Genomic DNA, 15,637 nt, shown 5'->3' on the forward strand with positions numbered 1-15,637 from the left:
GGTCTGCTGTGAAAACTGAAGGAGAAGCAGGTACTCTCTGCAAAAGAAGTTGGCAGAGAAGCTAAAAGTCACAACAGGTTGTGCTCAACCATGCACATTTTCCAACTCTGACAGCCTTTCTAAGATTTTGGTGAACGGATTTTTTTTTTTTTAAAGTTCAGGTTAGCTGGAGCATTTTCAACTCTTTTTGTTAGTGTGACTCGCTGAAATTTCAAAATCAAATGAAAGGAAAAAAAAGGACCTTTCCTCGCAAAGGTAGCAAGACTCAGGTGAAACTTTTGAAAGAAGGAGTTGGCCATAAATTTTGCCAGATATGATCTATCCACTCAAAAGAAGAAAGGGCAGGGTCTGGGGGAAATGGCGTTTCCTGACCTTCCCGTATTCCTGCATAAGGGCCTTACCCAGCTTTACCCTCCGTCAGGCTGCCGAAATCGCGCCCCCTCCCACTCTTCTTCTCCCGAAGCTTGAAACAGATCAGAGAATATGCAGCTGCTTCATTCTCACTATAATCATCATTATTTTGTTCCCGAGCCGAGGTGAGACCTCCGAAAACGCCTGGTGTAGGCCGTGCCCCCCCGCCCCCGGCCCTGAGGCGGCCGGAGGGGCCCTCACCTCCGCCAAGAGCCCTGGCCCCCGTGGGGTGGAGACAAGCCAGCGGGTTCACCCGCACCCACCCTCCTTTTCTGAACTTCTGCAAGGAAAGGGAAAAACACAAACCTGAAATTACCTCAGGAGCCAAACGAGCATTAATGCCGCAGGGAGCTGTGTGGACATCAGCCGTTACGGCTTTAAACATGGACCCTGGCAGGGGGCAGCGAAAACGCTCTGAGGGACAGAGTTACAGGCAGAAATATATACCGATAAGCGTTTGGCAAATTCCTTGAAAGTGGAGATTTTGGGGGGCACTTCAGCTTTTCTCCTCTCGGGGGTCCTGGGCGGCCCTGGCGGGAGGGTTACCTGAGCCTGAGCGGGCCCCAGCGTGCCCCCTGGGCGGGAGGGAGATGGCGGCGGCACGGCTCCTGCTTCGGCAGCGGGGCGTCCCTGAGAGAAACACCGCTTTTGGGTACAGATTATTGTCCCTCGTATTCCTTTGTTTGCCATTGTAATCTCCATAGTCGTTCTCCTTGATAAACAAACAAGTGAAAAGATGCAATGAGGTGTAAGAATAGATTTGCACAGGGCAGACAACTGAACATTTAATTTATTTACCTCTCCTAACAGATACCTGGGGTGACATTTATTAATAAACGGCATTATCAGGTGTCTGATATGTAGCTCAGAGAAATTAATTACCCAGCCCATGGTAAAACCATAACAAGCCTGCAGTGCTGTAATATTTGTGCTAATTGAAAATGAGATAAGTGCTGTGGGTGCAATTTGCATTCAATGCAGTGTATTAATTATCTTCAGTTCTCTTCATGATAAATATACCTGACTGAACCACTCTGCTAATTTACTGGGTAATAGAGTCATAAGTGGATTCCCTTAGGTGACCAACTACAGGCATTGGGCTCTTTGCAACATCAAGGCCTTCCTCTTTTCCAAGCACTTAAATGGGTTAGCAAACACGGTACACGTTTCTCACAGGCTGCGTTGGAAGTACACGGCGGCAAACGCTTTTTGTGACCACACGGCCGCTCGGCACGAAATTAGGAAACAACACACCCTCACCCCCAAACTTCTGTACTTTGTAAAGTTGAAGGGGAGGCAGTTCACCTCCACCCATGGCACACCATGACGTTTGATGGCAGCTCCACGAGGAAAGGCCTTTTCCCCCCTGCTCCTCATCCCCCACCCCCCCATTCATTTCACAGTCAGGTTATCATGGGATTTAATTACATTTTGTGTGAAATATAAATTAATTGACTCTTGTAATACCCATAATGATCAGGAAAATTCAGATTTAAAGATACTGTGTAGTTCCAGTAGATTAAGGCACTAATTGTTCCGCTCTCACCGACTATGATTTATGTGGGGATCAGGTTACAAAACCAATATGTGCTCGAGTTAAAGCTCTGTGGTACCATACAATTAGGACTAAAGCTTTTTGTAAATGGGCCCAATAATGCAAAAAGCTCTTTGCTAATCCTGGTCTTTTTAATTCAGAGGTCACGCATTGTCTAAGGCAATCGCTTACACGGTATGCAACCACTGTCCTTTATTCACCCTCCTCCTCTGTAGCTTGGGTATCTGAATTTGCCACTAACCTTGGGCATGCTGTTACTAATTTCAGGGTAGGTGATGGCAATGCAAGGAGATCAGGGCCAGCGTTTTGCTGTGCTGCCCCCGGAGCAGCCTGGGCACGTTGTGACTGAGAGGTGATATCTGCCTCCCTCGGTTCGCCTTCAGTTTGCAGGCTGTGGATGGGGTCAGCTTTTGGGCTCCGCTGTCAAGTAAGCAGACATCTGGGGCAGCAGACGGATGGAGGTGACAGTCACCCTCGCAGCTGAAGGGGCCAGGAGGTGGTGAGCAAACACCTCAGCCCCAGGAACAGGCAGTCACGGCCCGACTGGTTGCATGGCAGCCCTGCAGGCAGGGAGAAGGGGCCGCAGCAGAGGAGGAGGCACTTTTTGTTATCTTCATGCAGCTGGGTGCTTTTCCATCATTTTGTCCTTGTCTGTGGGGTGCTAAAATTCAGCTTATCTTTCCCTGCTGAGCATTACCAGGACAGCTCTCCACCACCCTCCATCAAGTATGGGATACCCAGAATATCCTGCACGTTGTGAATGTGTGCTCGCAGGGCAGGAGGAGGCATTGGATGGACATGCAGTCAGTGTGCCAGAGCAACTAAAAGGTGAGAAAGATCAATTCAATGCCAGAAGAACCAATTTGCTTCTTCATTTCAAAAGAGCATCTAAGAGCAAAAGAGCTGGAGAGAAGGTGCACGTCTGCCAAGGCATGCTCACGCGTTCCCTTTCAAAACAGAGAAGGTTCTCCAAGCTCTTACCCTGTCTGTTTCTAAACACATCAACTGCAAATACAAGTCAGTTTCCCAAAACATTTTGTGTGGCTGCCCAAATACTCTTTGCTTCTTGAGTTTGGTCATTTTAATACGAAAGGAACACTTAGATTTTATAGCTATTTTTAACATGCTGATATGATCTGTGCCAGAGACCTTAGCAGTGACAGCTACAAAGGCATCAATTATACCCCCCCATCCCTTTTCTCGTTCTCTGGTAAGGAATTCTTTGGAAAGATAAAACCAAATAAATCTTGTTTCCTAGAGAACTGGCGGGGGGGTTAGCTTAGCAGTATCATTTGGTTCAGATGATAGCCAAAAATTAGAATTCTTATTTTTCTCATTCAGTGAGCAGAGGGAAGGAAAATCTGGTGGAGTACTGGTTCTCCCAATCCAAAGCTTTCCTGAAATAGTTACATCGCTACAAGGACAGCCTACGTGATGAAGAGGGATCTTGTGGTGTACTGGGGTGGCTTCTCAGCCCAGAGCGAGGGCAGGGTTATCCCACCCAAACCAGAGCTGTCTGACCCCATTGACATCTGGAAAGTATCAGGCATGGGGCAACACGCACTGCAGCCACCTTTACTTTACCATCCATCCCTTTTTATCCCCCAGGCCCAAGCTGGGCTTCTTCTCAGCTGTAACCCCCTATATGGGCTGTAAATTCTTTTTCTAAAGGAAGAAAAGCCCACTGAGGCAGGGGAGCCACAGCACATCAGCAGTGCCCAAGGACCCCCAGCACAGATGACTGAGCTGGCATCCCTAGCAAAAGGTGCTGCAACACCTGCACCTCTCACCACCACGCAGCCCACCTGCATCTCTCACCACGATGCTGTTCACCAGCAGCTTCAGCAGGGTCACAGCTGATCCTGGTGCGAGCAGGGCGGCTGCTGCGGTGTGCTGCAAGGGTGTCAGCGGGCCCCATCCCTTGGGCAAACCGGACACGGCAGAGCACAGACATGCAGCTTGCCCAGGGGTGCCCAGCAGGCTGTGGCAGGACTAAAGCAAAACCCTGCTCTCCTGCATCCCTGTTTTGTGCTCGATGCACTAGGCCCCACTGTCTTTGCACAACTGCAGTGGCTAAACCGCTTTCCTGCTCTTTCAGGAAAGCCAGTGCTGCATAGAATAGGACGTGAGGTGCAATACAAAAAGTGGGGGGGAAAACATGAACAAAAAAGTCTTAACTTTTTGTGTGAAGCACACATTTGCTAAATAGAATCCTAATGGTACTATTGTAGCTAAAAACAGAGACTTGAAAATGCTGTATACATTATTATGCTCATTATCTACCAACTGCAAGAATGCTGTGCTAAAACTAACTCAAAACACCTCAGGTAGGGTAATTGCTACTAATGGATTTGAAGTGTGCAAAATTGAGAGTTATTACACAGACATCACATTCTCGACTTGGTGAAGCCGTTGGATATTGTAGTTACCAGCTCACTCATCTCTCGATCGGGGAGAGATTTGAGGAAAAGGGCAAGCTCTCTTTCATTCGGCACTGGAAGGAAAATTCAACAACAAAATATTACAGCAGCCTGTTTGTACCTCTGTGGTTAAGACGGGGTCAGTGCTTGCTTTCTAAACCACTGCTTCAGAAAAACATCTCCAAAAATTTGCACCAGAAATAAATATCTCAGGAAAGATCTGAGACTAAACTTTGCATTTGTAAACTTTTGCAACCTGTAGGTCTAAAGGAAAGAATGGGACAGGAACCTGCAAAATTATTCTAAATGAGGGGAGCCATGAGTCCAAGTGACATATTCTGATGCAAATTAAGGCCTGGCTCTTCAAGATATCCTAAGCTACTACAAAGCCTGGCTACCTAAAGACAGAAGAGGGTCTCAATAGATCCCCTCCTATGTAGGGGGACGTCTGCAGGTCCACGACCGCGAATCTGAACTTTGCCAAAGCCCGGGTGTGTTTGAAACAAGATACTTGATTCACCTGCTTGAAAAATCCAATATAACAAAACATATCTAATACATTTAGTTTGTTTGATATCTTGGCTTTCAGGGAGGGCAGGATTCATTTTTTAAATGAGTGACCCTGGATAAAGATCCGTGATTCCAAACACCAATTTAACTGTTTGTAGCTACATCAGCGGCCTCCAGGTTATCCTCAAAACAAGTGGCTCCCAGGAGTTTTGCTCTCTTTCATGAAAACTAAAAACAAACTCTACTAGAGCAAATGCTTTTCTAATCTTTGAGAGGTTAGGATAAAGTCGTTTCTTATTTTAGTTATAACACCAAAGCTACCAGTTGGTGTTTGGATAAAATTATGTAAACTATTGTCACTTCAGTTAATATGTCACTTCAGAAAGAATATGTGGCCAGTACCTAATAAGTTTCAGTTCCTTCTGATTATCTTGGGGGAAAGAAATTAAAAAGGCCATGTATGAATGGGATTAAAGCAGTCTCTATCCGAATAAAGAAAGCACAAAGAAATTTGAACTCACAGCTGCAGCCAAAGGCAATGGGAGCTGTGCTTTGAACAGATAGCAAGTTAAGTCCTCCGAAAAATCAGACCATGCATCTCAGATTGGGAACTTAAAATTAGTGAATACTTTTGTACTTAATCTCTTTCTGCCTCAGTTCTTCATCATGAAATGGGGATAATACTACCACCCAATGCCTCACTGCAGTGCAGTGAAAATAAGTTCATTAATGTTTATGAAACATTCAGTTACCATAGTGATGAGTTCTATAGAAAACCCATGTGGAAATTAATATTTCTGTCTTCAGAACAGGGTTTGAATAGAACACATTTAGTAAGGCCTGGGGCCACACAATGAGGAGAAAAGAAAACAGTAAATAACTTGCCATTGAAAAATAAAAACAATAATCAAATCAAAATGGCCTGTTAAACAAAATAATTTTTTAGAGAAATTTTTCATTTTGGTAAAAGTTACTTGGTAAAAAATCCAAGTTTTTTTGCTTTTAACTTTCATTCCTCTAGTTTTCTGCTTTTGTCTTCCCAGCATGGGGGAGAGATTATCTAAGGAATCTGGAAACCACTATCTTCCAGTTTTCAAAAATCAAAATTTTTACCATTTTTCTTTGGCAAAAAACTGAAAAATTAGTAACATTGGTGATCCCAAGATTTCCAAATGGGGTTCCTGAACAATCCTGACCCGTTCAATCAGCAATTCTTCTCATCATACGTTCACAAGCCAGTTTGCAGAGGGAGTGATATGAGTTTCATATTTTGAACTATAAAACCAGGCACTTGGTTTGGCTTGGTTGCTTGCATACCAGGTGACTGTTGGAGTTGTGATACCATCATGGCAATCAACACAACTAATCTCTGAATTCAAGTCATTAACATCTTGGTAACAAGTAAATTGCAAGCAAGCACAAACTTACTTTGTGTAAACTGTGCAGATAAATATGAAGATGGGAAGACATGCCATTTTAAGAGAGATGACTCTGGCAGGAGAAGAGTCTTACCAACAAACTGCCCCCAGGGCCAATGGCAGGCTCCTATGGCAGGCACTGGGTCACCCATGACAAGCACAGGTCAGCGACAAGCTCGCCCAGAACTATGCTTTCCACCATTTCAGGAGCCACTGTTGAAAATGGAACCCCATTGTTTTTCCTTCAAATTGTTTTGCAGTCAAAAACGTGGTCTTTCCTTTAGGAGAGAACTTTTGCCAAAAAGCAAGGAAGAAAAAATCTGAATTCCCCATCAGAATACATCTACCTTTCATTGAAATGGATTATTCAGGTATTTCTCCCTCTTCTCTGCTTTAGTCTTTGCTCTCTTATACATTTCTGCCGTTGTACCCAATAGAAATGTAGTAGGAGAGTCTTCTGTAGCAGCTTTATTTTCACTTGGCAACTATGCTCTTTTCTGAAAAACGAAGTTTCAAAATGTTACAGAATGACAAGATTGAGGTGGGGAGAATAAACTGCTGGAATTATTCATTGTATTCATTTATTGAATTTGATACCAAGCTGGGTTGCTGACCTGCTTTTTCTTTCTGATGAGTAACACTGTTGTCCTGTTAATTACTAGTTATTTTAAAACTACGGTTAATAGTTTTAAAAAGAGAATAATAGAATTAACAGAATGTATTTCCAATGTTCTTATAATAGGAAGCAGAGGAACCTGTTCATTCATGCTGTACTTCCACAAAAGAGAAACCCCAAGGTGTGTGGCTACAATTGCCATGAAACCCTGATTAGCCTTACTGGGAGGTGCCTCTACCCCCTTTGTTAGCACAGGGTGGCTCTCCTAACATAACCAAACTGCTGTGGAGCTCAGCCCGGGAGCCAGCACTCCAGACAAAAGATAATATTTCTAGTTAAGCACAGTGTCAAATGGGCTTGTGCAATCCACAGTCACCAAATCCTGTTAAAACCAAGACATTAACAGGATTTTAAAAACAATAAATAAATATTTTAAACCCAATAAATTTTAACAACAGTTCAAACAGATCTAGTTAAAGCTGTTCAACTAAACAAAAGTAAGATGGGTATCATCTTTTACATTTCAAAGCAAGTCTGAAACTAATTGGACTTTGCAGGAAACTCCACCTACAAGAAAACTATTTCATGGTTCTTTATTCTACCGATGCAGTTCTCAGACAGTGAAGAACAGATGCTCGATTCAGTGAATACTGATTTTATTTCAGAATACCTATGTTTCTGTATGGCATCTCAAGCTAAGGAAGGAGCAGCAAGAAAATAATGCTGGCCTTTTTCACAGGCTTCAGGAAACTTCACCAGGACTACAGAAGCTTTAAAGTTTTCCTTTAGGAAAAGCTTTTCTAAACAGAGGAAGCCTAATTATAAGACCTGCAGTGTGCTGCACAGAGCTCTTGTACCCAGAAATGATGTGAGGGCCAATTGCCAGGACTAAACATTTAACGCATCAACAGGTGTTACATGTTATGCATCAATGAGGTGTACATCACTGAAACATAAAGACCCAGCAAGCCGGCAGCACAGCTATCAACCAGAACAACACAGCCATAAAATCCTAATTAGCCTCATACACTTGTTATGGACGTTTTTATTTATTGACATGGTCAAATTAACAGGCAGCAGCGTTTTATTTTAATGATAGCCTTGAAATCAGCCCAAGAAGAAAGTTAGCATTAATGTTCAGATACTGTAAGCCATCCACATTTAGCCACATTAATGTATATTTTTAAATAATAATTAAATATTGTCACCCTAATAAAGTTACTTTGAGCAGGTGAGAGAAATCAAGTTCTTAATCACTGCATATCTTGTTTGTTCTATTCCCAAGCTGTACAGAAGAACTACCCAGCACCAGAAACTCAGCAAGCTTCATAGCTTTAAGTGTGCACAGCCACAGGCCTGATCCCTGCCTGCCGGAAGGAGCAAATTCAGGCAAGCAGGAGTGAGAGTGCCAGGAATAAATAGTCTTTATCTGAACACCACCAGCCAGGGGGGGTATCTGAAAAGTGCCCACAAGTTGGTGAATAAGATTGGTTGTCCCCAGAGGAACAGTATACTTATTCATATACTTCCAAAAAGCAGGTGCTTTACTGAATAATAACCTGTGGCTATAAAGATCTGTGTCCGTCACCACAGAGTGGCAGATTGCTGTAAAGCAGACAAGATGCAATGGCCATTAAATATTGGTGCTAGCTTAGCCATGCAATAGTTTACAAAGCAGGAGGGAATATCTTGGCGTATTTATTATTGCAGCAGGGAATTTAGACGGTCAGCCTAATTGCTCCTTGAGACAGATAAAGAGAAAGGAACTGGGCAGCAGTATGGTTATCAACTGAGTTAGGGAAAGCACACAGAGTAAGGGAGAATGAGGAGCATTTTACAACATATTTCATGCAAGTTTACATTTCGCTGAAGATGATAGAAGTTTTTGGAAATGAAGCACTTTTGGAAATTAAATCATTGCTTCATGCATTTAAAATGTACTCGGTATAGGTGCTTTCACAAACCAGATTCCCCATTTTAAAACTTCTGATTTATCCACCTTAAACAAGAATATTCCAGAAATTGCAAAGGAAAACTGGGAAATGATCTGTGTGTAATAGCTGAAACAAGCAAATTGCATATTTTGCATGAATTACTATAATGTGCTCTGCTTGTTGGTAATTTCTGTTGTGTACAAAGGATCACAGTTGCAAAAGTACCAATATCCCACATTCAAAAGTGATTTGGGAGTCTAATTTCATAGTCCAAAATGCTGAGACACTTAAAAAATACAGCTTGAAATCATCGTTCACTTCATTGCACTAGAAAGTTTTATGCTAAATCCTGCTCCGTGGCTTAGGTGTGGGCTGAAAATTGGAGAAAGAGAACAGCACTTTTAGAAGTTCCTTGGTTCTTTTGACTTGGCACTTACACATATGCATGAGGATAAACCCACCTGAATCTATTTTAAAAAAAAAAAAACAGCAAACGAACCAGAAAATCAATTTTCACTTCAATTTTCACTGAAAGATTTTGTTTTTTCAGGGAAGAGCAGGCTTGCAAGCTTACCTGGAAAAAAGTTTCAGACAGCATTATTTATAAAAAAAAAAAAGAAGGTCATCAATGACACGCAGTGAAGATGGGAGAAGGATCTGATTTCTGCACACAAGGGAGAAGGGTGAGGGCAGGACGGGCATCTCCGGCGCGGGACAGGGCATGGGCAGGCAGGGCAGCTGCCCGTAGCTCCAGGCTGATGTCCCAGCCTCAGTGGGGTCTCTGAGAGGGGCTGAATTACTGTCCCCAGAGTGCTTCCCCGTCCTGGCCAAGTCAGGATACATTTTTATAGCCTTTCTTCAAGTGATAGCAATATGTGGGGGGGAGGGCCAAAAATGGGGGCAGGGGGGAAGCGGGGAGGCAGTTTCCAGTATTTGTCATTATTATAGGTTATATATACAGGAAGAAAGTTAATTAAGCTTTAAAAAATCCATCACACATCAATGGGTGCATTTTAATGAGTACAAAAAGTTGAGGTGTTTACTGCCAATTAAAGTGGTTTTTAAATAAGCATTAATTAACACAGAAATTCAGAAGAAAGTTATACCTTGTCAAAGAAAGGCCAGTGCAGGCTATGCCCACTTCTGCTCCCATTCATACTCAGATAGTAATTACCACCAACCCTATATTTTCCATAATAATGAGGAGATGCTGTCATGGCTGTCAAACAAAAACAAAACAAAAAAAAAAAAGGTACTGCACAAAAATACCTTCAAACTGAAATAAACTTTTTTTTAGAGCCAAAGCCACAGGAGGCAGCAGCGTGGAGCAAGGCAGCGAGTGGGGCAGCTGCCCACGCACAGCCCCTTCCCGGGGAGCAGAGAATTTGCCGCATGGGGGGAAGCCTCGCCAAACTGGAGTTACGGCCTCCATCCGGCTGAAGAAAGACTGAAGACAGGCCAAGGAACAAGCAGTTTCATCTCTAGTGCTTCACCTCATGGAGGAGCTGGTTTCCCTGGGAAAGCCCAAGGAGTCGGGTTTTTTCCCACAAGCAAGTGCCAACAGACTCACTCCCTGCTTCCCAAAGTCGGGTCAAAGCAACCACTGAAAATAAGTTCAGTTTGCATGTGTACTTCCAGCTGGTGCAACTGGTGACAGGGAAAGCGGTATGGGCGTCACTTCTCCATTCTTTAAATTTTTCTTAACAATTGTCGGGAGTTTCAGCTCTGCTTCAACTAGAGTCAGTCCCTGAGCCAGGAGCAAAGGAAGCGAATTCTCCCATTGTTAGTCAGGTACATGTTTAAATGTCTTAGGAAAGCCTTTCCTGCCCCAAACTGCATCTTAGGTGCCAAATAAGGTTTTTCAAACTGCCTTACCGAGAATGGTAAGTTCTCCAGCTGTGGAGAAACAAGAACCATGCTGCCTTTTCAGACCACAGGAGAGGCAGGTCCCATTCCCAGTACCCTAACAAGTTTTAGACAGATCTTCTGTGTAGCGTTTTTAAAGTTAATTAAAAAATATAGAGAAGAAGGATGTAGATACGCAGACTCCTGTTCTTCATGTCCCTGTCCCTTGACAGGTCGCTGATGTGAGTTGTGTCACTCAGACAACGTGCAGCCTCGCTATAAAGTATATCACTTGCCTCTATCGGGGAGTATCTGGGTGCCTTTTTCCTATACCATGCTCTCAGGAGATATCTGCAGTGAAAGAAAAGGAGAACATTAAAGCCCAGGGAAGTTTTGTTGAACTTAGCTGGACAGGGCCTTCAGATCTTGCACTAATCTTTCTAACATATCCAATGGGGCTAGAGAGGAATATTTTATTGCTAGAAATAGTTGAGCGATTACTTCAGAGAAAGGACGGACGTAACACAAAAGAGTTTCCAAGTACCGACAGGAAGGAGTGTTGCTCATGCAAAATTCCACATTAGGCACTACAATAATAATAAAAAAACCCACCGGCCCTTGTGATGTCTGAACTCCCCGACACTGATATATGGAGAGGGGAACAGAGGAGGAAAAAGACAGAGAGAGCAAAGCAAATACGCCGGGATGCTTACGAGTGGAATACAGGAGCCAAGTGTCACAAGTTGACCCTTTGTGTTTGCACTGAAATTTGACCGCTCCAGGCAAAATTCCTTTAGCAGTTTATACCTGGTTTGATTTTTGTTGATAATGGCCATTTCTCACAGCGTTGTGACATTTAATGCTGTTTAATCAAGACTTCAGAGAAGGAGTTACAATTTTAATTACCAAAAAAATCCATTGTAACACATTTATGTTTTCCTTAGATGGATTTGACCCAGCTCTGATTAAGGGCTGTAATAAATAAGCGTTGTGCATGCAGACGTACAGCAGGAGTACAGCTTGCTTTGTTACAAACGAGCTGCGCACATCCAAGGAAAACGCTTGCTCCCTGATGACTGCAGAAGAGCCCCATCGCATCCCGTGCTAGAAAACCTCTCAGACTTCCTGACAGAAAGGTGCACATCCGGCAATCTCGGTGGCCTCCCTGGGGTGCTTGTGGTTGTGATCACCCACTGCTCGAGGTAGATCTGCTGTACATCATCCTCAGAGACTTCCACCACAGAGACACCTGGACACCAGCACATTCAGGCTTTTCATCATTCAGGAACAAGGAAAACAAGTGAGAAAATTGTGGTGGATATAAATCATCTACACCTCTCTTACTAGGGTGAGTATGGCACTGTGCCGGGAAGCATCTGGTAAATATCAAGCACCTAAAGGAGAGATTGAAGTGCCCAATCCCAGCATGGTCAATAGTACCAAAAGCTGTGGCTTCAGCCCCATTTTTTCAGGCCCTGTGATGTGAGGCTATTTGAACTGTCAGTTCTCTGAGGTGAGGCTCCTTCCTTTAGGCTTGCACATGGGTTGTACAAGACTGCAACATAAAGACAAAATAGTGATATCTCTCTGAACACAGAACAGGATTCTTTCTCTCACCCACCAGCCTTTTGGCTTGGTGTCCTTCTCCAGCAGGTCCATTTCATGCTTGGTTGGGATGGGGACCATACCAGCCCCACTACTGGCAGGAATCATTGGTGCTTTGGTTTTTATACCAAAAAATTCAGCTTACAGCCAAAAATCCTGTTTAAAAAAACTGTGGGGAGAACAGCCATATTACCAACAGCAGGGTTGAACCTTTCAACCTGAAGAAACCTGACCTGCTTTCAGCCATCTTCTGGAAGCTCTACTGACTCTGCTCTGAAGGTGGACTCCAAATTCAACCAACTATTCCAGATCTCTGCAGTTACCTTTTCTCAGTGCCCCAAAAAGGCTAACTTGTCTGTTGGACTTTGTGGCTGTCATGCACTTAAAAATTATTTAAGTGGCCAGTTGAGCTATTTTATTAATTATATGTAAAGATAGGTTGTTATTCCTCTTATAATGATGAAAGATGAAGGACAGAAGGAAAGTTTTTGTTTAAAAAGACCTCTAGCAGAAGGCTGACTTACTGTCTTACTTCCAAAGCTCCTAATTATGTTCAGGGTGTTGGGGATTTTTTTAATATTTCTCATTGATCTGGAAGTATTTTCCTTAGCCACATAAACTTGCCCAGCTCTTGGGCCTCAACATACAAGCTATGGAGATGTACTAAAAAGATGGGGACATGCTTTTAAAATCCTTGAATGGGTTGAAAGCCAAAATTTATGCACCCTTTTGGTGGCTAGGAGGCAAGTCGGAACCAAGTTCCCTTGGAAAAAGACTGAAAAATAACTGAGTCAAAATTGCCATCACATGAACAATAAAAACAACATTCAATAAATTACTTGGTTAATAATTGGAAAACCCCCAAGAAGCATACATACGGAGAGAGGAGGAGGAGGAAACTCCCTTGGAAATAATGTAGGAGCTGTCCAGGCTCCTAAGGCGTCAAGTGAGGCTGCCTGGCCTGGTCAATAAGCAAAGCTGTGCCATACTCATAAGACTGTATACTTACGCCGGCTTTTTTTAGTTAAATCAATGCAAAAAAGTACCTGTATGCTCTGAAATCAATGGAAATCTGATTTCTTCTGCATGCTGATCTCTGCAGCCTCATCAGAGATAGCTGACCAGGCTAAGTGTCCTTCCATAGGACACGCAGGATTTCTCACAAGTGTGTATCACACAAGTGTAAATCTTCGTTATAACAAATGTCTTGCATTGATTTTAGTACTTAAAAAATAAAAATAACATTGGCTTTCCCTGCACTTACTAGGAAACTCATAAAAAGTCTCAAAAACCAGCAGCACCGTCAGGTTCAGCTCCATCTGTAGTTACAGCCATAGGATAGACAGCTTGTCAGTCACCAAGGACTTCAAACATCCACAGCCTTATATGTGATCCTGAAAGAAATGTCCATCTCCTCCACTGCCACATAAACAGACAGTGACCAATCTCTCTAAATACCGATTTGACATTTTAGTTTTAAGTTTTTGTCTGACTAAACAATAGGTTCCCATTTCAGTGAGGCCTTCTCTTTTCGTCACCCCTCAATAATATACCTTTTGATTAGAGAATTACTCACATACCAGAAACATTACTCACATACCAGAAAATTACTTACGTATCACAGACACTACACTGTAAAGAGGGTCTGAAGAAAGTCTCAAAGGACATCTTTTTTTTTTCCCCCATTGACTGTGTGGCAGGAGCCCTGACTTACACCATTCTCACCCTATTTAAATGACAAAGGTCAATTTGAAATTTCCAAAACGGAAACAAATCTTTAATTTTAGATACTATATTTCCAGAGATGAGGCCAACAATGTGACAAGATAGTATGTTGGTATGAAGGCAGATATTATTGTGAAATGGGAGGGAGGTCAAAAAGCCACCCTCTGAGCTACGGACAGGAGGCGACCAGTAGCACAGGTTCCATACCCCCGTGCCAGAAAAGCCAAACCAAAACACACATTCTCACGTGCCTCCATGCACGTGCTGCAAACCAAGGTGTGGGACTCCTAAAGGGGCTGTGCTGGTGCTGGTGGCATATCGCAGACAGGACCAAAGTTCTGCCAAGAGATCTGCTACCTGTATTGTAAAGCCAGCTTGCCAGATTTCTTATTTGGGGAAAAAAAAAATTACACCTTTTTTAGAGGAAAAAAAAAAACAAAAGAAGGAAATCTGAATTAACCATAATAAAAAAAAAGAGAGTACTATATTTCTAAGAGGATCTGCATAAAAAGACACGCTGAAAACCTCACGTGAAATAGCTCTGAGCATTTACGGATTTCTCACGCATCATATTGTAAAACAGCAGCTCGTTCTTTTCAGAGCTGCAGAAGTAAGAGCACACAAATGATTAAACAAGCAGGTTTAACTATCTTGCACTGACGAGGAATTTGTCAACATGGGCTCAGTACTTATGCGGATCTGCAGCAAATACTGTACGGCTGCAGGAGTCAAACAGCTGTCTGTCAATAAAGCTATTCTCCTCGCTGGAACATAATAGCACAGACTCAACATGACCCTCAGAGGCCTCTTTAAGCTGCCTGGCTGTCTCCTCCTTCCCATCCCTCCAGAGTCCTTCACCAGCAAGCTCTGAATTAAAAGGGAGGGGGGAAAAAAAAACGCAAAAAAACCCCACAACACGTATTAGACTCTTTTCTATCTACCTTAATATTAAAAGTGACTTAACCCTGGGCAAGTCTGTCTACACGGGCAAGCCTGAGCTAAAGCAAAGTTAGGGAAAGACAGCTTTGATTCACAGCACGTGAAGGACTACCGACAATCCCTTTTAATAGAGCTTGCAACATTAATGGAGCCAGAGCCACATGCGACACCCATTAGGGCCAGGGAGAGCTCCCACGCATATATTTCAAGGAAGCAGTAGATTCCCTGGTCCCAAAAGCTGTCTTCATTACAAAAGTCTAATAGAAGAGAGAGAAAAGCTCGGCTTTTAGAATGCATTTTTTATTATTCAGCCTTCAGTGGAAATGTCACCTTTCTAAAGCAAGCTGTTATCATGTGTTTCCCATGCCAAACACATGGCCTCTAAGGAGAGGGTTTTATCTCTACATTTTTAGTGATTTGTGTTTCTCTTTCAAGGAGCTCCATGCCTTAAGGCACCCGAAACGCTCACAGCACAAGAAGGTAAGGTTACACGAGATGCTACCGAAGAGGACAAAAAAAACCAGGGCTGGAAGTCAGTGCAGCTTCTGATGGCAGCCGCCCTACCCGATAATTCACCTCCTTTAGTGGATTTAATTATTATCCGTTTCCTTGGTTGGGACCATATTCTCAAAGAAGCAGGGCGCCCATGAAAAGCTGCC

Source organism: Gavia stellata, chromosome 2 (genome assembly GCF_030936135.1).
Source record: "Gavia stellata isolate bGavSte3 chromosome 2, bGavSte3.hap2, whole genome shotgun sequence".
NCBI classification, from domain to species: Eukaryota; Metazoa; Chordata; class Aves; order Gaviiformes; family Gaviidae; genus Gavia; species Gavia stellata.